The sequence below is a fragment of the Lissotriton helveticus genome, chromosome 2_1, assembly GCF_964261635.1.
Source record: "Lissotriton helveticus chromosome 2_1, aLisHel1.1, whole genome shotgun sequence".
NCBI lineage: Eukaryota > Metazoa > Chordata > Amphibia > Caudata > Salamandridae > Lissotriton > Lissotriton helveticus.
The window spans coordinates 133,859,533-133,883,884 of NC_136059.1; the positions used below are offsets into that span (position 1 = coordinate 133,859,533).

Sequence of the window (24,352 nt, forward strand, 5' to 3'; positions counted from 1 at the left end):
GTTAGTATTTAAGAAGTACCACTCACATATCAGTAGTCTTCATGCACTAGCTTTTCCAAAAAAAACACTATTGAATATTAAAATTGGCATAAAATAGTCTTTGAATGTTATAAAAAGACAGGTTAACCACTAAACGTAGTATTCAACTTCGGTAAGGGCTCACAGTGGGATGACATCCCACCCCTAGAACTCAACCAATCCCTTAGCTTAAAAATATGAACTTAGCAACTATTGTGGGATGGAAATGTAATTTTAGAGTATAACAATACGTGCTTTAGGGGTGTAGTTTAGCTGCTGCAGGTTGCATAGGCTGAAGATGTCCGAGTGAGGGATGAACCGCTGATCGTCGGCTTGCAGAGAGGCCTGGCTGTTCCTATCCTTTCCCTGTCCTGATTCCGGAGTCCTTGATACCTGACTCTTGGTCAATGGGTCCTCTGCTGCTACCTAGACCTGGGTGGTAGGTTTCCCCTTACAGACCCATTGGGTTTGTATTTAATCTAATTCAGCATTGCAGAAATTATTTTTGCAGTCATATTTCTTGTCTCTGTACCTTCTGTCTCTTTATCTACCCCTCCAAATTGACTGTTTAATCAATATCTTTTACTTCAATCTGATGTCTCTTCATCTGTTCACTCTTTGCAATGTATATTTGAAATGATATTTCTGTTATTGTTATGATTATATTTTGCTCTCTCTCACAAGGTTTCCAGTATTGGAATTGATGAAAAAAAACAATATGAGTATCATCATTATTATTAGATAAAATTAATAATGTTTTCTTTAGAAATTCCATTGCCATCAACTCTTCAACTAATTGGTCCATCAACCAAGTAGATGAAAAGTCCATTATTATTTGTTCTGAAAATACAAGTATGCAGAATGTTTAAAGTTTCAATCTGAATAGCGAGAGTAAAATTGAGGCAAAAGTTAACAAACTTAACACCAGTGGTTTGGGTGAATGAGTATGGGCCAAAGTACGTGATTATTGAATTATTATCTCTGATCAATTTTTTGGGTCTGTGCTGGATCAGTCTCATTACTTAATCCTTTGTGCATTACCAGTTCAATAAAACAAACAATAATTAGGTGCAAGCATGCATACCCGTGTAAGTTCAACTGGCTCAGAGTTATAAATAGGTGAAAACACTATGCACCTGTGTCACTAAAACTGTGCAATTGTCCAGATCACAATAATAAGGGCCAAAAATAAAATGATTAATAAATATAATGAAATGAGCCCATGATAGGGGGGCAATGTAAATCAATGAGGTTACATGAATTAACCAGCCACTGACCTTGTAGTAACACTCTGTAATGCCATGTAGGAAACCACAAGTAAGAGGCAAGAAAAAAGAAAAACTGCCATAGCAAGCATCAATCTCTGGATGCAAGTTTCAACAATCAGGGGAATCAAGTTTCAGAGTCCGATAATAACATACTTGGTATAAGCGATGTGAGGAGTTGGCCTGGCATATTCTGTCCAGTAGTTCTAGTGGGCACCTTGCACCAGTCAAAACAACCCTTTTTGATGATACTTTAAGACAACCTTTATTTTATTGAAAGCTATCCTGGTGGTAGCTTTGGAGGGCGCTTGTTTACCGTAGGGCGGTCTACCATTTCAAGTGTCTCCAGTTCCTTATACCCCCGGGTGGGGATGGGGGGTCGGTGATTCGGGACTGGAGCCAGGGGATTAGAGATGGTATGGACAGGCCTTTGAGGGAACCTTGAGGTTCCCCCCACTGCCCGAGGCACCAACCTGCTGCAAAACCTTTACAGGAAGAATAGTCTGAGAGTGTTTTTTGTCATGTGCTCCGTTCCTCAGAGTGCTAAAATGGCCGACGGTGAAGGATATCTCCCATCAGGCTCCTGAGTTAAGGAATCGCCATTGGCGTAAATCCCTGCTTAACTCTGCCCATCGAGCCATCACAACCGATTAATTAACGTAGCTGTATGCTCCTTGCCTGAATTCCTGGAACACTCGATTTGCAGGACACTAACCGACTCCTCTCTGCAGCGGACTCTGACCGGTAATTGAAAGTCTCCTCGACGAGGCTTCCCGAGGCTGCCTTCTCACTACGTGATCAAGGAATCAACGTCCCCTGTGAAGTCGCAACCAGGGAGTAGCCAATCACCCTAACGCCGGGCAACGGTAACGGCTTGCACATTGAAACGCTGAAATGCCTCCCTCACCCGGTTACCCTTGAAAGCTGGCCGGGGCTGGGTTGGGACAGGCGCGATCTGGCCACACCTCTCGGATCCGTTGAGCGCCCCATTGGAAGTTGGCGGCTCGCTGCAGTTCGCCGTTCCCTGCGAGGACCCCCTTCGCCTGACTCGCCTCTTTCATCAGTGGGCCTCAGACAGAGGTTTAATCCCTGTGCTCACCTTTAACGCCTGTCGTGACGCTTCTACCGGTCGAGCTGCGGGGACATCCCGACATTCTGCCACGGACCTCTTCTTAAGTTCTTTTATTTGTCCACGATAACCTCAGCCATGCAGTGCTCGTCTGCCTGGTTACCCTCTCCACTCAGCCTGGCACCACTCAGCATGCTCTTTCAGCTGCATCTCCCATCTGACGCCACAACGGACCCAAAGTGAGCCCCTCGATGCGTGCATAATTATGCCTGTTGCTCCTTTTGAGGCACCGATACCGGCCCAGTTCTGCTCTCATCACCTGATCAGCTCCCCGCATTGCTTGCAGATGGTTTGTACTGGCTCTGGCTTTGTCAATGGGAAATCTCGGACCAATATCATGTGATTTTGTTTTGTTTTGTTTCAATCGCTCAATCACAGCACATATTGTGCTAGACAGGCACATATCGTGCTAGACACCACATCTCCTGACTTTGTCTTTGGAAATTTACCTCAGCCACTTTCTCACAGGCAAATTCGAATTTAGGTTGTTTCCACTCTCAACTGGCAGCCATCTTGTAACGGCTACCGACTCAGGGGCATCCATCTGGGAACTGCTCCCTTCTGCTAACCTGGTGTCCCCCTCCTATGCACATGGAATACTGCCACCATCGTTTAACAGCCCCAACCCTCTGCCCATCTGCTGCTGTGCATTGACTTTATTTTGCAGTAACTCAAGGTTTTTTAAATAGATTTAAACTGTAGTTTTTCTCCCATCAGTTGCATATATATACAAAAGGGTGCTATAGTAAAAAGGATAGTCACTGCATACTCCTGCAGGTTTTCAGATTAATGCTATCTCCTGACCTGTCATGTATCCTACTTAGTGAGCGAGGTGATAAGAGCCTCAATCCTTTGCTGAGCATGTCTCCTGGGCACTCCTAACTCATTGCTGTACCAAGTTTACTATCTCCTGCACTCTCGTCCTTACTGCCTATCCACGTATACTAAGCTCTCTCCTCCATGACCACCCTTTCACATCGCAGCATGAACCCTACACTTGAAAAGTCAGGATCTAACAGCTACACAATTAACTATCCTGACGGACTCACTAAAAATGCTACCAAAACTCTGAAACACAGACTCCTCAAAGCCAATCCAGAAACCCTTATCTCTGATCCCTACCTCTGCGCAAAGAAAGGTACTATTACTAGTGACCTGAATTTGTACACTTAAAGAAGAGCTCAGTGGAGATCCACGTTCCACGCTCTACTCAACATCACGTCTTCCAAAAAATACATTTATTATCTTTATGTCTGGACTGATTGATCCTACGTCATTGATCTCATAAACACTTGCAGTCAAGACGTAGGTTACAAGGCCCCCTTGTAGATGGCCATATTTTGCAGTTTTCACCGCACTGTTGAAGAAGCGTAGAAATCGATGCAGGTGCGGGGCTCTAGTTGCCATGTTTCTTGAAGGGACACAATATCAAAGGAGCGTAGATAGTTATCAAATTCTGGATCCAAAATTTTAGAGGCAAGGCCGTTGATGTTCCATGAGCATATTCTAAATTGGTTTTGCCTGCTTGTTTTCGGGAGGCTTTTCGTTGGTCAATTTGACTGGTGATTTATTGTTTTTGCGATCCATCTTAGATTGAATGATCCTAATGGGCGCCATCTGAAGTGTAGTCCATCACTTTGTGATCTTTCACGCTTCTTGCTCCGTCTATCCCTCTAGCTCCTCTGAGTACTGTTGATCCAGACCTATTGGAGGAGTTCTGTTCTCCATCTGTTGCTGCTGGAATTAGTAGATCGGGGTATTTTGGTTTTACGTAGGGGGCAATTGTGATTCCCCAATTTTTAAAGGTTGTAGTTTCTGCCAGTATGTTTTGTGCAACTAAAGGTGTTATCCATGTTGTTTTTGTTTTCTCAGCCTTCGTTCCAACTTCTGTTATATATTCAATAGAAGCCAAGTCCTGAGTTGTCACACCTGCCAGAGATGGATTGTGAGCTAGCAGCCGTAAGATGTTGCCTCTATTCAATATGTTGTGTTTTCCTTTTGAGATGTAATCCGGGTTAAACCATACACTATTTGTTGCACCTTTTATTGTTTCCATGCTGCTATTGTTTTTATTGTCATCATTTCGTCTTTGTACAAATTCCTGTCCTTGCGGTGTTCTCAATAATGCTTGGTCTGAAAGGGGTGTTACGTCTTCAAACCCTTCCTGGCCTTCTAAGTTTGACTTTGGATTCACATCTCCCAAGTCGTGGAATGCTGATTCACTTTCTGGACCCCTTACATGTGTCATAGTGTCATTTCTCTGGTTTACTCCTGAGTCAATAGGTTTTGATGTTCGTCTGCTAGATGCCAGTCCATTTTTGTCTGATTCTTTAGGTTCTCCCTTCGTTGTTTTCGGTTGTATATGTTGTGCGCTTTTTTTCCTATGCTTTCTTCCATTTGTTTCAGTAGAGTTCATTGCTGTAACAGTGATCGATCGATTCGTGGAGTTCTGCTTTACTGGCTGGTTTTGGGTTGACTCTTTGATTTCATTCACTGTTGGCGGAGACGCTGTATTAGTCTCTCTTTGATGCAGAACATCTACTTTTACAATGTTATTTGTTTCCTTTTTGGGCTCCCCTTCTTCATTTTTACTAGTGTCGTCTATGCAATTGGGTTCACATTCGTCCAATTGCGACGTCGACCCGAACAGACGCCTGAAAACCTCATGAGATAGGTAACATTTTTGATTTCTACCTTTGTGTTTTTTCGCCCGCCTTTGTTTTGCGTTCAGTTGTTTCTCAGCCTTGTCTTCAGTTGAAGTTGCAGTCCTTCGATCTTCTGCTGCTGTTATTTCTTTAGCTTTTTCATTTTGGTTTTTGAAGATCTGTGCATCCTTTGCGCCCGGGCACGCATTTTTCATAATGATAGGCGTACCTGTGCTTTTTGTTTTATCAGTTGTATTCACAGTACAGTTGTCAAGGGAGTGCTTGTCCACTTCAGCCTCTGCTTGTCTGTTACACAAGTGACTGTCGTTTCTTTGCAAGGGCTTTTTTATTTGTGTGCATAGGTCACTCAACATTGATGGAAGTGTGGCCAGTTTGTCAATAAGAGGACCGCATCCACATCCCACATTCTTGTTTTGGGCTTGGTCCTGCTTATTATTTAGCAGTGTATTTAGTGTGCCCACCTTCCCATCGATGTCGACCACAAAAACAGCCAAAGTATCTAAAAGGGTCAGCTGGACATCCATCTTGTCTGACTAGTAGTGGAGTGCTTCTACCAATAGTTGCATTGTTTTTAGCAAGCTGGGCCACGCCGTTCCCTGGCTGGCATTTTTTGGAGAGTCGTCCACACGGGCAGGACTTGGCGTGCCATTTCAATCTTTGTTTATATTCTCTCCCTCAAGTAAATCCTGTGTATATTCAGTTAGTTTGCCGTGAGTTTTGTTATTTAGCCCATTCCTGCTTATATCTTGGCTGTAAGCGGCCATGAGGCCTTTCCATTCTTCTGTCCCAAGGTATGAGGAGATCTCTATGTCTTCTATATCTTCGACTGGGTTTTTTACTGTGATTGGCTCATTGATTTTCTCCCCTTCCCTGTTTAACTCTAATTGACGATTTGGTGTTTCTTTATTCGATGATGATGGGGTAGGCGGTGTCATTTTGAATCCCGTGTCTTCCAGTGCCTCATCATTCCTTATTGGACTAGGGTCAGTTCTCATGAGCAGCGGGTTTTTTTCCGGACTTAGTTGGCTATCGATCTTTGGCGTTTTAATTATGGCACAGTTGCCAATTCTGTTTTTGCTATATTTTGGTCTACTTTCGCCGCTCAAGTCGTAGCTAGTTTCATGTGTAACAAGGTTTTTTCCTAGGGTGTCCTTGGACATCTTGTTTTCCTCATTTTGCCTATGTACTTGGACTGACTCTGTATTACCGGTTAGTTTTCTACCTGTAGTTTCGCTGCTCGTCCATATTTTACTGTTTTGAGGTGTTGATGTTATTTGTAAAGGGCTAATAGCTACTATGCTTGCATTTCTCTTTGTATCTGGACTTTTCCTTTCGTAACTTGGTTTCAGGTCCTCGATAGCTTGTGATGATTGATTTAATTGTGATGATTGATTTGATTTTAAGGGCTGAAGCGGTGATTGAAGACCTGGGACATCTCTTGTATTTGAGAGTAGAGCATCCCCTGCGTTTTTTAAAAAGCAGAATTTTGTAAAAATTTTTGGTTGGTAAGAAAACTGCCTTTTTATTACTTGTCTCCAATATAGGTGTTTGCCCATTCTTTCCTGTCCCAGAGATGTTTCCAACTGCTGATATTTCTATGAGAGAACAGTTATTCTGGGTTGTCAGACCGATTTCTGGTGACGGATCAGTCCTTTCTTCTTCCAGCATCCTGGTCTTTCGTTTCCATTTTTTTGTCTCTCTTTTAAGTGTTGTATTGCCCCGGACGCGACCTGACCTCATACTGCCCTCTGCTTGTTTTTAGCTGTATTGGCTACTTTTTCACCGTCCTGTAGCTTGTTTTTAGATGATTAAGTTATTTTAATTGTTTTATAAAATTGCTCCTCCTGCCCTACTGGGCCCACCAGACTCCTGTGTGTAAATGACCAGTATAGTGAGGCCCAGCAGTAGCTTAATGTGTTGGTGGCTCTATGGCCCCAATTGGCCCCACACAGAGTCCCAAAGTCCCACACAAAGTCCCAAGGCCACTTAATGGCCTGTTCTCTCCTGGTAGCTCCTGGTAGCCCCGCGAAAGCAAGGCAAGGCAAGCAAGGCAAAGCAAAGTCAAATGCAGAGCTGAGAAAATTTTCCCACACCTCACTTCACTTCATCCTGCCCAGCTGCTCCTGCAGCTCCTATTGCTGGTACTCCTTTGCTCCTTTTCCCTTTGCCCTTTTTGCTTCTTTTTTCCTTTTCGCCCCTTTGCCCCTTTGCCCCTTCGCCCCTTTCCAGAGAACGTGCTCCCCTTTCTACTCACCTCCTCACCTCCACCTCCTCTGCGCCGTTGCCACTCGCTGCCTCCCGGCCTGTCTGCTCAGCTCCGCTCAGCTCTGCTTGACTCCTGACAGCATGGGAAGAGCAGCGGCTCCGCCAAACCCTCTGCCAGTCCGCCGACCACCAACCGCAACCAGGTGAAAAACGATGTGGTGATGCGGTGGGGGGGGGGGCAGCTGAGCAGCAGCTGTCAGGAAAGACAGCGCGTCAGGCAGTAGCAGCGGTTCCAGCAATGAGTAATCGGGGGGGCCAAGGAGCCTGAGGGGTCTGAGGGGTCTGGGGGTCCGTAGAGTCCGAGGATTATTAGCCTTAATTTCCGCTAGCCGGCATGCTCACATCCGCGAGGTGCAGCTTGGCTTTTCCAGCGCGCCCTCCCAGCGCGTCCTTACAACGTCCTCCTGCTCGATCGTTCCCGGCTCCATCATTCGTGAATAGGCTGACCTGAATGGGGGTTATGCTCCTCAGCCCCCTTGGCCTGGCGTCTGTGGGTGGGCACCCCCTACTCGCAGCCCCTTTGGAGAGACCTTTATGAGTCTTTTATTGTCTTTTGTTTGTGTTTTGTGGTGTATTTAGGTGTTTTATTTTTTTTAGGGGTCTTTTATGGATCACCCCCGAGTTCCAATCTCCCTGAGGGCAAGGGGCAGGAGGGGTTGATCTCCCCCCAGCGCCACACAGCCCGCGACTCTCACCTTATGCCTTCCACCGTCGTACCGCTGTATCCTCTTTTGCTTTTCTTTGCTTTGCCCGGCTCTCTTTCTCCCCAACTGTGTGGAGTTGATGGGACCAGTGAGGTCAGTTGAGGATAACTAGCCGATTGTCTGCAGTAACGGCTGGCTTCGGCGGACTATGGGCGGACTATGGCTAGGTGCAAGGGAGCAGAGGGGCGGCTTTCCCCTACCTTTGCCGCTCGACTCCGCACACAGCTCCGCACACAGCTCTGCCCAGCCCCGCCCTCCGCCGCTATCGAGCCGAGGACTCCGCGGTCCGCACTCAACTCTGCTGCTCAACCCCGCTGGCTGGACACAAAGCGGGGGAGCAGAACAGCAGAGGAACGGGACGGGACCGCAAAATGAAAGACGAGAAGGTGAAGGTTGAGGAAGTAAGGTGTTTGATGAGCCGCTTCTGCTGTCGACTCCTCTCCTGACTGAGTTTCGTCCAGCAGTAGGAGGCCACACTCGTGTCTGTGGCTGCAGCATCCACTTTGTGATGCCAGGGTTCTGTAAAGGTGGCACCGGGTGTACCGGTGTAGTCACGTTTCTCCCTCTACGAGGGTGGAATCATACCTCGGGGAAGTATGATATCAAGGTGTTTCCTATTCTAATTTATTTCTTCAAATAAATATCTGTTTCATACCCTTACTTGGTGTACATCTTTTCCCCACAACACCCGCCAGGACTGGCGGGGAGGTATGATTCCAAGGTGTTTAAATCAGCACATAGGAAATGTTACATGAGCCAGAGTACTACAAGATGTATGGGCCACGTCATCCCTAATGATAGACAGTTGAGTTAAAGAGTGCTGTTCAGGAGTAGCACAAACTCGGAATTCAAAATGGAACACCGTAGTTTAGGTTTCCTTTAATAATAAGAACAGAACTCCACCCCAATTAAAGTTTTTGCAACATTAATATATACATAGCTTTGTGCATGCTCTTCTTCGATCACATTATATATTTCACTGTTTTATGTGAGGACTTTAACATAAACTGCATGTAACACGGCGGACTGGGACTGGTGCCGTGGACCGGGACTGCAAAACTATGTGCGGGGGCTGCCATTGCCATAAACGAATCCCTTCTGGGACCCCCTACGTAGGATGGCGTCATGGCGGGTGTTTCCGGTCTCCGGTGTCCTCGAGGAAGGCCAGCCCCGCCCCTCTGAAGCCGTCAGTGGCTCACTACCACAATGTTACGGGGGCGCGCGAGGATGCGGAAGGAAGCTCTCTATTGGCCAGCAGCACGAGCCACGAGGGTCCAACGATGACAACAACAACAAACCCCCGAGCACCGCCCAGAGTCTCTGGGGCCTGAGAGGCCCCTCGAGGACCGGCCAGCCCTGGAGCACAGGCTCCAGGCACCGCAGCCGCTCCGAGCCCCGCACGGTTCATCTGGCTCTGATGGGGCTGAATGGGCATGTGTGGGACAACGGGGCCACATATAGGACCGCGCCGACCCCAGCCCCCAGCCACAGAGCGCCGCACGGCTGGAGCGGTCTCTGGGGGCATGGCCTGTGGAACGGGGACCGCATTCCCCAGGGGGAGAACCAGGCAACACACCGACCCCAGAGCCCGGCATAGCTGCAGCCTCAGGCTCCGGGAAGGAATCGGCCTGACTGGGGGCAGCGAGCCCCAGCACACGAAGCACAGCCCAGAGCGCCGCACGGCTGGAGCGGGCTCTGGGGGCTGAATCTCCATGCCCAGGTCAACGGGAACCACCACTGCTCTTTCAGCCACACGACCCTCAACCCCAGGCTCTCGGGTGAGTACAGGCAAGCTTTGGTTGTATTTGTAAAATTGCTCAGTATATTCGAATGCTTTGTTCCCCCTTACAAAAACACACACACCCTGGAAAATGGTTTCTAGGAGCTATAAACGCCTTATGGGTATAGCCTAGTGTGCCACCCAAAACCGCAAGAAATATGTAACCGTATTAGGCGCATTAAATACAACCCACACCTGCATTAAATACCTATAAAAAAAGACATTCGAAATATAAAACAAGCCCCACCCCCATTTATTTACATGAAACAGCTGGTGTGCAGCATTACATTGAGCGCTGCCATACTGATCCATGCTTTTCAACCTGTGGTACTGGGTGGCCCATCTCTCCGGGAAACCTCAATTACGTAGTTCAAAACTGGCTTGTGAACGTGGCTGTGTGTATGAGCCCTTATGGTGGGGTTTGTAAACCTGTTACTGCATGCTAATTATGCACTTGCCTCACTTTGTGTAAGGGTGGACTCTTAATAGGTGTTAGTGATTTGGGGGTTTCATTTCAAAGCCTTGGGCTGTTTCCCGGATGTGGTCCCTTTACACTTTGACATCTGCTAATCATGATTGTCCCCTCTCGTGGGAAGTTTGGAGTAATATCTGTCCTTGAACCTCATTTCACATCCATGGGTTATTTCCCAGAGTGGTCTCTTTATACTAAGCGTTATGCAAACAAATGATGGACGGAATGCCGAAAGAATTGCATATTTACCCCCAGTCAAGAGATCTGGGTTAAATTAATCTTTCTTTTGTTCATCATGACACCCCAGTTTAGACCCAGCCATATGCAAATTAGGCATGACCCTGTTCCTCATGGGACCAGTCCATCCCGAACTGCCAAGCCAGGTCCTCCTTGGACCGGAAACCGCATCCTGTTTTTCGGGGTATTATATGTCATCAGCCAGGCTACCTTAAATCCAGTTGCACAGTGAGCAAGAGACCTCCGTCTGGGCATGCCTATTTCACTTAGGGCGAAAAGTGTTACACAAACAAATAATGGACGGAATGCTGAAAGAATCAAACATTCACCACCATCAAGCGTGCCACCATGCCACCCTAGTTGAGAACCAGCCATATGCAAAGCAGGCATGACCCTGTTCCTCCTACATTTGCTTTCCATGCTCTTTAAATGAAGAGTGTCTGCGTGCAGAGGGATACTTCGAGCACAGACTGAAACACCTGTACCTGCAGTGACCTCTTCAGACACCGGGTAAGGGACAAGCAATTTTGGGGAATCCAAACAAGCCCCCCTGCTGCAGGTACTAACCCAGGTCAGTACCTGGGGCAATGAACTGGCCCTGACCATGTTACCAAACAAAATGGGGTCAAACCTGACTCTTATCTTGTGATTTATTTACTGTCCCTTCTGATTGTTCATGATGAACCTTTTATTTCAAAATAGAGAAAGCGTTTTAGCTGTGCTGTTCTTAGGAGATCCAGGTTGCAAATCTACAAAACAAATTTGATCATTCGCATGCCTAAGCTCACGCAGATTTACTAATTTCACAAACTGAAAATATTTTAATGTGACAATGAAAATTATTAGTTGCTACCCGGGCTAATTTTTCTCGTATCCAAGGATTTAAAGGTGTGGAAATATGCAATTGAATGCACGTTTTCCCTTGTTTTTCTCTCCACCAAAAAGATATTTTTCCATGCAGATATAACTGTACCAAACAGGAAGGGTCCCATAGGGACCCCGCCGGACCCCATTGAAAAAAAACCAAGTCTTCGGTGGGATCCACGGGTGCTGCCGAAAATGTAAAAAGAAAAAATCGAAGTGTTTGTTCCGCTCTTTGTTAATTATTGTAACGTTATTCTATTAGACTGAAATACCTGCACGGAATGTATGATGAAAGTCTTTTTCTACTATGTCTATGTGATCCAGCGGGCTACCAACCTGCGGACATCTATCACTATATACTCATCTGGGCCTATAAACACACTCAATCATATAGGCCGGTGAACACCGCAGGGGGTCAAGTTTATAGGGCTAAAATTGAAGGTTCATTTGCATATGAATTTCTCTTATCTATTACTGATCCTAAGCCCTTTCTCTAACTAGTGGATCTATTTTAGTTGAGTAGATTTGATGATTATAACATAGGTTCATTTGCCTGATTATCTCATTGAATAACCACAGACTCTGGTACGTTTTAAATGTTTATCCCATTAATCATAAGAGCAGAACAAATTACAGTGTTAACTTCATCTTTCGGAGGAAGTATGATCAGTCTATCAAATTTAAAATAAGATTTCACAATAATTAGCACAAGGTGTTTTTGCACTCTAATCCTCGGTTGCATCTGAAGAGGAATATCTCAGTTGTCACATAGTAGTCGTGTGTTTATCATGTATGTTCTCTCTTTTTCAGAGTACAGCAGCTTTTTGGAAATCCCACAAGGCTGCTTTCACCCAACCCCTACAGGTTAGGATACGCCTTAGAGTTCGTATACCGCTGTGGGGTTTCTGGTCCTGATGAATGCTTAGCTAAAAGTGCATCCATAAGCAGGAACATGTTGACCAATTTTCATTTCATTTGTTAAATCGGACTATCCTGGTTAACCTAACCAGCCAGCTCACGCCCGTCTCACTTGTTTTAAACAATCACTGGTTTTCCACCATTAAAATTACTTTGGGACAAAACCAGTTATCTTTTAATCTACACTACCCTAACACTGACACCATCCTCACTCGAAAAAACCCGCTCTGCTGTAATTGAGGCGTCGTAGCACACCAGGGGGACATTCGGTCCCTCTGGTCGGAACCCAATGATGAAGCATGTCACCAACTAGGTTGGTGAGCGAGGGTTCTTTTAAACAAAGAGGTTTCTTCTCATGCTGCCCTTGAAATTCTCTCTTTTTTTGCTCTTTTGTTGTTATGAAGGAACAATAACTAGTACCTCAGGAAAGAGAGGATAGATAGATAGATAGATATATTTATTTGCACAATTAGTTAAAATCATTACAATTCATACAAAAAAGAACATAAAACACTTTCTGCTCTTAATTTAAAAGAAAGAGGAACGAAAATTCATATCTGACACAGCAAAGGTTCATGGGTGGTATCTGCGGTAGAATTGAATTAATCTTTTCATAAATTTTACGAAACGGGCGGCCATTTGTGCTGAGTCCCCGTTCATACACTCCTCTAAGGCTTCTTGGCATGTCCGCACATTCAGAATTCTCCAGATGTGGCGCAACCAATAAGTTCGAAGGGGGAGTAAAGTTCTACAGATCCACAAAATGTGTGTTAAATTTTCTTCCCGATTGTTGCAAAAGTGGCACTGGGAGGACATATCTGCCTTGTACCTCCGTCCATAATTGTACGCCACCAGGGGGATTAGCCCACATCATAGTCTCATTAACTAGTGCTTCACTGATGGCTTCATGGAGGATGACAGGTAGTGTAGTAGGGTTTTGGATCATAGAGTTTTGACGCCCAGCTGCAATGTGATAGCTTTTTCATGGCTAGTGCCTCGTGTTCCACTGATAATATGTGTATTGTTAAATAAACACATCAGAACGTAATCACAGTTGCAAATAAATGGTGCCAGTCGGCACTAGGTAATGATTTACACAGGAACTATTTACAGGACAGCGTCAATCGGGCCGCTGCCAGAACCATCACTCGTACAGTTAGAGTAAATGGAAGGGTGAAGAAAACAAGGTAAAGTCCATCACTAAATGTATGACAGCCAGGGCCCTCGGGCTAGATCATGACCTGGGCAACCTTGTTAAAAGTATCAGACCTAAACATAAGGCATCCTCATTAGCATGAAGCATAAGCAATGGCCCCAGAATAACACATCAGGTCAGCATATAAACACATTGGGCGCAAGCCTGGAAGAAAAACGTTAGGCATACAAATAACGCATCATCGCCTTAGTGTCAGGCATGTAAATACCTTAACATGAGTCATTCCAATAGCATCAACCACTAGGCAGGGAAATATCATTGCATGACAGTAGTATTCGGCATAGGAACCTGTGGCCATAATCTCATGACATTAGGCAGGAAGGTATCCTCTCAAGCTTCTCCTTATGGTGACAAGAGAAAGTTATGCATCACCGTATTGGCATAAAAGCATTAGGCCAGGCATAGACATTAGCCTGAGTCATAAAATCCACAGCATAATTCAAAGATTGAGCAGGCTTTAGGCACATACCATATTATGCATCACATCAGCACCAACATAATTACATAGTCAGGCCTGGAACTAGAACCCCGTAGCAAAATATTGGGCAGGCACAACCATATTCACATGGGTCTCAAACCATCAAGCTACATCTCCATGGCTCTACACATGTGAGCCTAGGGGCATAATATGGCCAGAATCACATCCTGCATAACATTGGGTACGACCATATTTGCAGGCCCCACTCCCTAGGGAAAAGCATTAGGCAATAATCAGCAGTAGGGTAGACATGTCACGCCACCAACATTGCAACTTAGTCTTTCAGCGCCACCGCGCCTGGGGAGCTCCCTCCTCCCAGGGACTCTAAAAGGAAAGTTGCCCAAACGGTGCAACTTCCCACTGTCCGGTGGGGCAGTAGTGCAAAACTACAGTCAGCATGGTCCCCAGCAATGCATTCAAATGGGCCCCCCAACAGAACACTGGTCCCGGGGTGGGCACCGACCCTGTGCCCAGACACATCCCACAACCACAGGAAGACTGAGCCCCACTCCTGGACTCGTTTCAAGTATGCCTAAAACTGTAACTGCCCGCTAACTGGTGATGCAGCTGGGTAGACAGGTCCTGGCACTGCTGTTCCCTGGTGAGGCCCCCTGAGAGAACAAAGGCCCAAGTGTTCAAAACCGTTGCTGCGGGCCTGCTACGGCGGGGCCTCTGTGGGTCCCAAAAGAGCACGTGCACTTCTGGTGCCGGCTCCGACAACCGCGACTCACCCCCAGAGCCCTCACTAACCGGGCTCTCCTGGGTTTCTCCTGCGGGTCCTCAGGGACTTCCATGCGGTGGGGGCAGGCACCGACAACGTGCCTCAACGCCACCCCCTCTCTATCGTTCTCTCCTGGCAGCTGCTGGCACTGCGGGGATCTCCTCTACACACAAGAGCCCCCCGAAGGACAGCACGTCTCCAGGCTTCACCCGGATCCTCTCCCGGGACTTCGATGCAGCCATCGCTAGGCTGCAGGCTTCTTCGGGTGCTACTGGGCCAGTGCGGGGTAGGCTCCCGCCTGGCTCCTCTGTCAACACTGGGCTCCCTTGTCAACACGGGAACCCCTCAACGCCACCGCTTTCTTCCGGCTCCCACGAGGCTCTGGATGTCATCGAAGGCCTGCCCACTTCCAGGCAAGGCTTCCGCGGCGGTCCTCAGTGCCCTCCGGCAACGCTCTGCCCGGGCCAGCTGCGATGATTACTGGCCAGATTGAAGTACTGGGTAGGCTCCCGCTAGCGTGACAATAAACCAGCAGGGTGGGCTCCCGCTGGGTATTTAAATATAACGCGCGGCACACACGCGCGGTGGCAGCAATAAAGCTGTAATTTCCCGTCAGCAGAGCGTCCTCACGCGGGGTAGGCTCCCGCTAAATCAGCATTAACACCGCGGGGTGGGCTCCGGCTGGTATAAATAAACCCCACACGTGGGGTAGGCACCCGCTTTCCTCCCTTGCACGGGGAGGTCCCACTTGCTGGGATTCATCCACAGCCCAGCCCTGCAGACACTAGCTCCTCTCTTCTCCTGGGCTGTACTCCTAAAGGGCTTTCCTTGGGCAGAGGTGCAGGAAGGGAGTACAGGCACTTCAAGCTAGGGGAATATAGCATCTTCGCAGCACTGCAGGGGTCAGCTCCTCACCTCCTGAGCAATCCATAGAGAGCGCCACCTTCACCAAGCGCTAGATAGTTCTCAGGGAAGCATAGACCAGTCCAGTTTAGCGCTCCTTTCTCCTTCAGGCACTAGTCTGCATTCAAAGCACAGTTGTGGCGCTCACGAGGCTCTATCGCAGTAAAGCAGGCAGGCAGTACTGGGCCAGGTCGGCAGTCAGTGGGTACTCATCAGTACAGGACAGCAGCTCCTAGGAACCATCATCCCCTGTAACGTGGCATTCCTCCTGGTACAGCAGCCTGTACTCCAGCAGCTTCACCTCCCTCTTACAGATTTGCTCAAATATTTTTGTCACCTAAGTGTTCAGGCTAGTCCTCTGGGAGCAACTGTTTATGTTGCCACTCGAGAAACCGAAACCAATGATCCAAGGGCAGAGGCCCTGCAGATGGCACACGAGGTGGGGAATCCCAGTCGTGTGCACCGGTGGGGAACCACTACCCACGAAAAAGGTAACAAGGGCACTGAATAACACGCGATCTTCACTTTGTATCTGGCAGGAACAACAAAGTTAAAATGCCCTAATTCCAAAATGTATTATTATTGCTACAACAGTCTTCAACAGGACCTGCGATGGATGCCGCTTCTGCATCCCGTACCCTGGAGGTGGCACATGGGTCACGCAGCAGCGGTAAATGTCCTCCTGTTGCTAGTGAAGCACAGTACGGTCATACTGCGGTGGGAAGCACACTCGTTAACCTCTCATGGCACTGCTCCACAATTAGCGGAGGACGCTTTCCATTAGCTGTGTTTTCTGATGACGTGTCGCACCGGCCCTGTCCAACAAGAAAACTTAGGGTAGTGCAGCGGTGTTTGGGTAGTGTAGGGGGTCGTGCTGAGGGTAGTGTTTTATGGCTTAGGGTAGTGCAGTGATGTTTGGGTAGTGTAGAGGGTTGTGCTACGGGTAGTGTTTTAGGGTTTAGGGTAGTGCAGCGGTGTTTGGGTAGTGTAGGTGGCCGTGCTGGGGTAGTGTTTTAGGGCTTAGGGTAGTGCAGCGGTGTTTGGGTAGTGTAAGGGTTTGTGTTTTAGGGTTTAGAGTAGTGCAGTGGTGTTTTGGTAATGTAGGGGATCGTGCTGGGGTTAGTGTTTTAGGGTTTAGGGTAGTGCAGTGGTGTTTGTGTAGGGGATCGTGCTGGCGGTAGTGTTTTAGGGTTTAGGATAGTGCAGTGGTGTTTGTGTAGGGGATCGTGCTGGGGTAGTGCTTTAGGGTTTAGGGTAGTGCAAGACACTGATGAAAGGAGAAGCGGTGAAGTATCCTTTATGGTGAACAAGCATTTGCAATGCAACCCGTCTCTCCTTTGGGACCTTATAGATTTTTAGTTATCCACCATATTATCTAGGGTGCTAGAACATTTACTGTTGTTTACTGTGTACGTATTTTTGTGGCAGTGTTCTATAGCACAAACTAAATTCAAAGGTACTGGAGCGCTGAACATGAGCACCAGTTATATTATACACGTAAACATAGGCATATCCTATAACTACTTTGAGAAGAACTTATTTCAGGTATTATTTTTGTATAACTGGTAGGCTGAACTTACATATCTGGAAGTGACACACTTGTTGTGTTGTTTGAATGTGTGAGTTTAGGCTGGTTTGGATATTGTACCTAATGGGAGAGATGCAGTTTTTGCATGTTCCTCCTGCGCCGGCAATGCACATGTTTTGGCTACTGAGTATCCACTGCCATCTAAGGGCAGCAATTGGGGGTGGGGAGATTGTGAATGAAGTTTCAGAAAAGAAAACAAAAAAAACATTAGCTGACGTGTTGGCTTTGCCAATGATTTTTGTATTTCCTTAAGAGCATCAGCAAAATATATATATATATATATATATATATATATATATATATATATATATATATATATATATATATATTACCTACTGGCGATAGCCAGTAGGTATATATAGTTAGGATTGTTTTCCATAGGGAAATCGCAACATTCTATTGGGAATAACTTTGGCGTTTCACTTTTAGCTCGAACGGCTGAATGGATTTTCACCAAACTTGGCAAAATTGTAGGGACTGGTAGCCCGATGTGCCTTTGCTATGTCTCAAGATATGTGCTCCAGAGGATTTTGAGTAATTTAGGTTCCAAAAAATTTATATATCTATAGCCGCGCCCCGGTACGCGCACCGGGGAGCGCTCCGGGTGCGCCACGTGACTTGCGCACAGAAAGCTGATTGGCTCTTGGGTGTCTGTAAACATTCAAAACTGTCCGGAGCGGCCGCCATCTTGTGTCTCGGTAGGATCGAGACACAAGAGGTGGCTAAAAACAAAGGGGGAAATGACCAAAAGGGGGCAGGGTACACCCCCCCCCCCTGACCCCCTAGGTTTGATGTGGGGGCCATAAAAGGGTCCCACGGGACAAAACATTTTTACATTTTTTTTCCGATTTTCGCGGGGGAGCGGAGCGCCCGGTACGCGCACCGGGGAGCGTACCGGGGAGCGTACCACGGGGAAAACCCAGTGAAACAGGAAAATAATAATTTAAAGTGATTAGAGGTAGGGTAGCTCTGCATAGAGTTGTTGTGTTGTTTGGGTGTTTTAAGTACCAACATGTAGGTACCAATGCTGAGTCTTAAATTTAATGTACACCGTTTCCTCTGTAGATATCTTGCATGTTGTTACAGAAGTTATTGTGCTATATGGAATCCATATCATAGTCTGCCAGGAAAGCAGAAACAACATGGAGGCAGGAGATGAAAAAGAGATGTCAAATACACATTGGAGATAATATATTGGGAGAAAGGAAGTATCTATGAGCAAAATTACTATGTAACATAAAAAAGTTGCACAGTATACTATAAATCTGACTTTACATTATAATCAATTTGGTACTAGTTTATGAATTACATATAACAATGAATAATGTCTCAAACAATTTTAGAATTATTAAACATAAATTTATTTTTCAGATTCTTTTTCCAAATTTAACAGAACTTCTAATAACTGATTGTCAGAAATGTCCTAATTTTGAATTAGCGAATCTACCGCTTCCACACACTGAACTAATTCATAGTCCCGTGATTCATCCATGAATTCTAAGTCTTCATTGGGTTCAATAACTTGTTCATTGTTGCTCTCCAGTACAATTTCAAAGGAAATATTTTTCTCTCCTTCCATTTTCTTGTTGTAATTTGCATAAAAAATAAATATATCAGTAGAGATAGGGCACTGTTGGGTTTAAGTTCAGACAGGTAGTTTTGATTTTTTAACAGTGAAGTTATCTTTGGGCAGTGTATGGTATCAGGCTGGAAGTAAAAAATATAAAAAAGTGTATATCATGAAGCCTAAGTAAATTCATAATTATACAAGACAAGCCTAACTCCATCCATAACTATAAAAGAGAAGTGTATCTCAATCTATAACTATTACAGAGGGATAGTATATAACTATCAGAAAATGTTTTCCAAATTAACTTAAAGTGCACAACATACTTCAGTTTTCAAAATAACATCTTACCTTTCAAAAAGAAGTTTAAGTTCTCAGTGGAAATGCTTTTGAAATGTACTTCAGGAAGAAGTAGTCAAAATGGCTGTGTTTCCCTCTCTTTCTTTATATATATTCATGTACATAATCAATCAAATGTCATGAAATAATAGTAGAAAATGAAAGTAACATTTTAATTGGTTGAGAATTCTAACACTTCAGATGTGTTTTTGTCGAGTAATTCACCTCAGGATATTTAGAGAGGGCTACAGGCCAAATGGCTCAATGGAATTCCACAAAATTTGGGAAAATGGTAGGGACTGGTATGTAGTATGGCCTATTCTATATTTGGTGAAAGTGTCTCCAGTGGTTTTTATGTAGATTAACTTTTAACATTTTTTGGGAGCGCTTCCCGGTGCGCGCCCCGGTACGCGTACCGGAAAGCGCAACGGGAGTCCTCCATTTTGTGTTTCGGGAGATTTGAGAGAGAAAATGGAGGACAAACAGCGTTGGAAATGTGTATAAGGGGGCACGGTAGGCACTCCCTGACCCCCTAGGTTTTCTGAGGGGGTCTTAGGAGGCACATATAGGCCAACAAAAAAAATAATAATTTATTTTTGCGGGGGGGGGGGGGCGGGGGATGTACCGGGGAGCGTACTTTGGTGAAAAATAGTGAAACAAGTTAGAAAAAGATAATCATTTGGAGTGATCAGAGGTAGGGTAGCCCTGAGAAGAGCTTTTGGGTTCTGTGGCTGATTTAGGTACCTATAAGTAGGTTCCAATGCACAGTCTTAAATTCAGGAGGAATATTCTATTCCCCTCATCTGAGAAGTGCACACCATCTGCTCTGTAGATATCTTGCATGTTGTATCGCAAGTTGTTGTTGTATATTGAACCCATTCCATAGTCTCTCATGTAAGCAAAAACAGATTTATTTACGTGTTTCCGTGCTTTCTCAAATTGTGGACAAAATTGGTTGGACCAGTTCCATTTCTGTCTTTGGCATATATTGGAGTATACCATGGCAGTTTGTGGAAAAAGTGTCATCAATTGTCCAAAGGTATCCTTTAAAAGCATCTCCAGTCCCTACCCCAGTCAAAGTGCCTTGGTCATTTCCACCACAGTGCAAAATTATGAGGTTAGGGTGTGGCAGATGGTAAAAGGTTTTCACCAATGGTATCAATTGATGACATCTCAATCCTCTTTGGCCAATCCATTTTATGTGCACATTTGGTAAACCAAGGTTGTGAAAATTTCTGTTAGCTGCATACCTTTGAGCCCAGTGAATGTAGCTATGTCCAATAATCCAGACAGAGTACATGGTGAGAGGAGGTTCTGGTGCAGTCAGATGAAGTGTAGGAATGAAATGGCAGTTGGAACAGTAGGAGTTTGCAAAAAAAAAAAACTGTGGAGTTTCAGTGCTCTTGAATCACAAGCAATGATTGGTAGATTGAGATAGTTGAAAACTGTAAGTTAGGGTGCATGGTTGTGTTCTGTGTAAGAAGTAATTTGAATGGTTAAAAAAAGTCATTTAAAGAAACATTGCACCAGATAAGCTGGTGTATTCGCAGGTCAAACATCCTTGCTGAGGTGATTTGCAACATTGTAGAATAAACTTTTAAACCTGAGAGCTCAGTGAGGAGGGAGTTGCTATGGTAACAGGTAGAAAGGGCTGAGGGGGGGAAGGGTGTTGGTTTGAAAATACAGAGGGAAGAGTTTTGATTGGTTACCATGAGCAATATGTGTGTAGAATTAGAGGTTTTCTGTGCCATTAAGGTTTGCAGTGCCTGGAGAACATACCTTTTGCTCTGCTAAAGAAATATTGGTGTGTGTATCTTACACTGTTCTGAATCTCCTAAAGCATTTGTAAAGGTGAGTTATGATTCATTTAGATAGAGAGTTCAGATTAAGAAGCACATTGATTTTCTTTGCTGTTGGTTTGTTTGATGTTTTTTGAAAATGCATGGTTTCTATATTTGTAAAATAGAGGATTTGTATTTTAAGAAATAGTGATGTTTCAGTAGTGTAGTTGAATGGTTGTACATAGGACTTGCACTCTGCATCTAAAATGTTATTTTAAAAATCAATTTTATGGTAAATGAATGGGTTTCAGTAGTGAAAATGAATGCTTGTACATAGGACCTGTGTTGTGTTCCTAAAATGGTAATTGAAAAATGATTTCAATGCAAATGAATGGGTTTCAGTAGTGAAAATGAATGCTTGTATATAGGATCTGTGCAGTGTTTCTAAAATGTTAATTGAAAAACGATTTTAGTGCAAAACAATGGGTTTTAATAGTGAAAATGAATGCTTGTAAATAGGACCTGTGTTCTGTTCATAAAATGGTAATTGAAAAACGATTTTAGTGCAAATCAATGGCTTTAACATTTTTAAGAAGGAATAAATAGTGTGTGCATAATTATATAAAAATATTTGAATCTTTTACAAACATGTTACGTGTTTTATCTCAGATTGGGAAGCAGACTGAGTTTCTTTGCTGTTGTTTTGTTTCATTTTTTGGGTAATGCTTGGTAGGAATGCTTGCAAGAGATAGGAAATGTATTTTGTAAAATAGTGACTTTTCAAGACTGAAATGGAATGATTGTACATAGGACCTGCACTGTGTTTCTAAAATGTTATTGAAAAATCGATTTTGGTGCAAATTAATAGCTTTTACATTTTTGACAAAGAATAAAAAGTGTGTGCATGATGAAATAAAATAATTTGAAGCTTTCACAAACATGTCACCTGTGTTATCTCAGATTTGGAAGCACACTGAGAGCCTTATTTATGAAAACAGCGATGCGTCACTTTTAACGGTGCACTCCTTGTGACACCAATGGTGCATTATATTTAATGTATAACGCATCATGTTTCTAGGACTTACAGATAAGTCAGTATTTCTGATATATCTATAAGTGCAAAAGTGACGAATTGCTGGAGTGTGTCACAAAAATGACGCAACTCTAGCAATGCATCCTTTCACATGGGGAAAGCCCCATGTGAAAGCGTTTGCCTCAGTCTTACGCCTGCTCTGAGGCAGGTGCAAGATTTTAATGTAACAGTGTCCTAAAAGTGATGCGGTGAAATCTCATAGATTTCACTGTGTCACTATTACGAGGCTTTTTGCGGGGGAATGCCCCCTCTGTGTACATTACACCTGACAGAGGTATATTGTGGCGCAGAGGTTTAAAAAGTGACGCATCTACCTACATGCCTCACTTTTTAAATATGGCGCAAAAAGGTACATGTTTTATGCCGCCGATGCGTCACAAAAAGTGACGCATCAGCAGTGCAAAACTGAAGCAGGGCCTCATAAATGAGGTTCATCTTTTTTGCACACTACTCCAGTTTAGTCCTGTCCACTGCACTCTTGGACACAAGCCTCACCTTTTATGCTCCCCTGGACAGGCTTCATCTCATCTGCACTCCTGCTTAGGTGTCAGAATCCTATCACATGGGGAAAGCCCCATGTGAAAGCGTTTGCCTCAGTCTTATGCCTGCTGTGAGGCAGGTGCAAGATTTTGATATAACAGTGTCCTAAAAGTGACGCAGTGAAATCTCGTAGATTTCACTGCGTCACTATTACGAGGCTTTTTGCGGAGAAATGACCCCTCTGTGTACATTACACCTGACAGAGGTATAATGTGGCGCAGAGGTTTAAAAAATGACGCATCTACCTACATGCGTCACTTTTTAAATATGGCGCAACAAGGCACATGTTTTATGTCGCCAATGCGTCACAAAAAGTGACGCATCAGTAGCGCAAAACTGACGCAGGGCTTTATAAATGAGGCTCATCTTTTTCTTGCACACTACTCCAGTTTAGTCCTGTCCACTGCACTCTTGGACACAAGCCTCACGTTTTGTGCTCCCCTGGACAGGTTTCATCACATGAGTACTCCTGCTTAGGCCTTATAATTTTTTTTTAGAATAACATTTGAAAAACAAAGAAAAGGTCATATGTATAAGCTTTTCATTACACTACTAACATATTTTTGCTGCAAATTAATGAGTTTTACATTTTTGAGAAAGTTTAAATAGTAGGACCTGCACTGTGTTTCTAAAATGTTATTGAAAAATCGATTTTGCGACTAATCAATGAATTCTACATTTTTGAGAAAGAATAAATAGTGTGTGCATGATTACATAAAAAAATTGAACTTTTCACAATCATGTCACCTGTGTTACCTCAGATTAGGAAGCACACTGAGCTTCTTTGCTGTTGGTTTGTGTTATTTTTTTCGTAATGCTTGGTAGCATTGTTTGCAAGAGAGAGGAAATGTATTTTGTAAAATAGTGAGTTTTCAGTAATGATATGGAATGCTTGTACTCCAGCAATGCATCATTTCACATGGGGAAAGCTGCATGTAAAAACGTTTGCCTCAGTCTTATATGTGCTGTGAGGCAGGCGCAGGATTTTGACGTAACAGTGTCCTAAAAGTGACTCAGTGAAATGTCATAGATTTCACTGCGTCACTATTAAGAGGCTTTTGGTGGAGAAATGACCCCTCTGTGTACGTTACACCTGACAGAGGTATAATGTGATGCAGAGGTTTTAAAAATGACGCATCTACCTACATGCGTCACTTTTTAAATATGGCGCAACAAGGCACAGTGACGCATCAGTAGTGCAAAACTGACGCAGGGCTTTATAAATGAGGCTCATCTTTTTTTTGCACACTACTCCAGTCTAGTCCTGTCCACTGCACTTTTGGACACAAGCCTCACGTTTTGTGCTCCCCTGGACAGGCTTCATCACATGAGCACTCCTGCTTAGGCCTCATAATCTTTTTTTAGAATAAAATTTGAAGAACAGAGAAAAGGTCATATGTATAAGCTTTTCATTACACTACTGAAACATTTTTAGGGCACATTAATGTATTTTACATTTTTGAAAAAGAATAAATTGTGTGTGCATGATTACATAACAAAATTCGACCTTTTCACAATCATGTCACCTGTGTTACCTGAGATTAGGAAGTAGATTGTGCAGATGAGGTGAGGCATGTCCAGAGGGACAGAGGAGGTGAGGTCTATGTATAAGACAGTAGTGGGAGAGAGGCCTTTCCTGGGAAGCATAGGTGGTGAAGCCTGTGTATAAGAGTGCAGTGGACTAGACTTCATGAAGTCTATCCCCTACTGGACTCTTAGATACAGGTCTCATCTTCTTTGTACTTGTGGACAGAGCTGTCTTCCACTACACTCTTCAATGCAGGCCTCACCTCTTCTGCACCCCTGGA

At 44.7% G+C, this 24,352-nt stretch overlaps 1 protein-coding gene across 4 annotated transcripts in view; it reads left to right on the forward strand.

Annotated features, from left to right (window-relative positions):
* Positions 1-9,252: 9,252 nt before the first annotated feature.
* LOC144817793 (uncharacterized) overlaps positions 9,253-24,352 on the forward strand; it is a 233,060-nt gene continuing 217,960 nt past the window's right edge. For 3 of the 4 annotated variants that reach the window (XM_078674611.1, XM_078674612.1, XM_078674614.1), the window contains exon 1: positions 9,321-9,825. The gene's annotated coding sequence lies outside the window, so the exon portion shown is untranslated. Of the gene's footprint in view, positions 9,826-24,352 lie in introns of all 4 variants that reach the window. The other variant, XM_078674613.1, reaches the window with a different exon arrangement.